The sequence below is a fragment of the Gavialis gangeticus genome, unplaced genomic scaffold (assembly GCF_001723915.1).
Source record: "Gavialis gangeticus isolate Ggan-Ray unplaced genomic scaffold, GavGan_comp1, whole genome shotgun sequence".
NCBI lineage: Eukaryota > Metazoa > Chordata > Crocodylia > Gavialidae > Gavialis > Gavialis gangeticus.
The window spans coordinates 111,524,938-111,527,486 of record NW_017728992.1 but is presented as its reverse complement, the minus strand read 5'-3'; the positions used below and the strand labels follow the sequence as shown (position 1 = coordinate 111,527,486).

The window sequence follows — 2,549 nt, the reverse complement described above, 5'->3', positions numbered from 1 at the left end:
GTAGTATCAGACTTCAGCGCTGTAAGTTAGAATGCTGTAGTGAGCACCTAGATTCATAGATTCATAGATTAAGGGTCGGAAGGGACCTAGTAGATCTTCTAGCCCGACCCCCCGCCAGGGCGGGAGAACAACAAAACCCCCAAAAGAGAAACGGGACTCAAATGAGTAAAATAACCTGGAGAATGCGGGCATCGATCCCGCTACCTCTCACATGCTAAGCGAGCGCTCTACCATTTGAGCTAATTCCCCTTTTGGTATAGTCTTAAAACAGATATTTTATGCTCACTGACTATTTCTACTGACCCACTATACAAATGTTCCTGATTATAGCTTGCTTGTTTCCTGTTGAGTCATTCTGCTTTTTGATCTCTATGCCTCACACTTGGCGGCTCATGATGAGTGTTTTAGCAAATACACTACCAAAATAAATTTTCTTTATCTCATTTTTAACTTTAGCCTTTGTTACTTACACATTTTCTTATCAGAAGCTCTTGAAAAGATCAGTAGTTACCTATAAGACACAGATGTGTTAATTAATTAAATCCTAAAATAGGATTTGAGTAGGATGTTTGCTGCTGATATTTTTTGTTGATGTAGCTGTTCATTGGTAAGTTGGATGGAAAAAATGGGGATTTCAGAAGACAAAGTGGACAGAGGGATGGAATTGCAAGCATAGATGTAATTGGATGCTATCATGAGAAACATACGTAGAGAGTGGTAAGGGAGGCTTTGTTAGTAGAGTAAAAGTGTTGGAGAATGATAAGAAATAGGGAAAGAGTTATAGAAAGCCTGGAAGGTGAGATATTTTATAAACTGGAACACAGTCCCTTCTTTAACACCTTCACATATTTCCATAGTTAAGATGGAAGATGTAGCATTTTGTTACTGTTATAGCTGCAAATAAAGATGAAAAAATACATAACATTTTTCTCCATTAACAGATGTCTAGTCAATTTAAAGCAATGAGTTAAATGTTGTTTTCTGTACTGAACCCACTCCTAAAACTTCCTGTGACTGTTTGCTATCTTACATTTCTCTTTTTGTAAAAATGTCTCTCCATCTCTCACTTCTGCTACTGTTTGACAAACCTACATCAACAGCAGAACAGTGGACACAAAACATATAGTGCTATTAGGTTAATAAAGTTAAACAATAGACTGAAATAAATAAGTAATAGACAAAAATAAACTAAATGATAAACAAATAGACAAAAATAATTTATCCAGAAAAATAGACAAAATTATTTACCCAGTCTCCCAGTTATACTCATCTGTGTTATATCAAAAAAGCATTTCAGACCGATGTGATTTTTTTAAGGTGACTCCTCTTAATCTGATTAGTATAATTAATGAGATAGATACTGATGAGGCCTTTGTTATGGCTACTGTAAATTTCTCAGGGCAGGGGCTGTTTTCTTGCTTTCAACTTATTTATTTAGGGTATAAGGTTTCAGCATATTGTTTCAGCCATCTTAAGGCGATGTCATCACCAGTGTGAAGAGCCTGAAGGCCACCAGGTAGCACTGTAAATGGACACGTCAGGTCTTGGCCCAGTTACAGTTAAAGGTACATACACCAGGTGTCTTCCCGACCTTGACCTTTGGTCATGCGATTACTGGCCTGGCTTTCTGTAGCGGTGGTCCCAACTCTCTCTTCTGCCACGTCTTGATGTTTTGGGATGATAACGTTTGGAAGGTGGTAATTCTTACAGTACCGGATAACGCTTGCTTGAGGTAGGTTTCTTCTGGGGCTTTAACCTCCCCTACACTCTGGCCTAGTGCCACCCAGATGTTACGCCACAATTCGTTTAACTCAATCTTAACAGGTGTCTTTTCTTTTCTTTCACAAACTTGTGTGCATCTAGGCAACCATTTTGATGGAACTAAATCAGCACAGACTACTGGACTTCTTCAGTCTCAGGTAAGTTGTGCAGTTGGTCAGGAGAGAGTTCTTTTTTATGTTCTCTCTCCTGGTGGTAAAACCTTCTAATAATAACAGAGCAAAGTAATCTAAGCAAATAAAAAGACCAGAAGCCCATCCAAGCTAATACCCCTTGTGTCCCGGGAGGCGAAGTAACACACGACACTCACCAGCAGCTCGGGACAAGATGCACATGGGGCGGAAAGAGGAACCCGCACAGCTCGTTAGCTGCCTCTTTGTACAATTACGGCCAGCTGGTGACATCAGTGTCAGACGCCAACCGGTGGCAAAAAAAATGGCGGCCACAGCAATGGAGGGGGAGGATAGCCAGGGGACGGAGCGATGGCTGACCCTGGCAGCAGAGAGGACTCTGCATGTAGATCCCAGGAAACCTGATGAGCAGGAGGTGACACAGGCTGAAGAGAATGAAGCGCCCCGACAAAGGCCCCCGCCAGACGATGGAGGAGTGACAGGCTGGCTGAGAGGAGGGAGCGCAGAAGAGGCATCAGGAAGCATGGCGGGACCCAGGTGGGAGTGCCGGGATGACAGGGCACAGAGGACGGCAAGCCCGGAGGCGAAGACCTGGGGACAGCCCAGAAAGGGGTTGTGATTGGGGCGGGTATCGCGGCC

At 42.9% G+C, this 2,549-nt stretch overlaps 1 non-coding gene across 1 annotated transcript; it reads right to left on the bottom strand.

The window, feature by feature from the left end:
- Window positions 1-176: 176 nt before the first annotated feature.
- Window positions 177-249, bottom strand: TRNAA-AGC. Its single transcript has one exon. It is a non-coding gene; the product is annotated as a tRNA-Ala (tRNA).
- Between the last annotated feature and the right edge of the window lie 2,300 nt (window positions 250-2,549).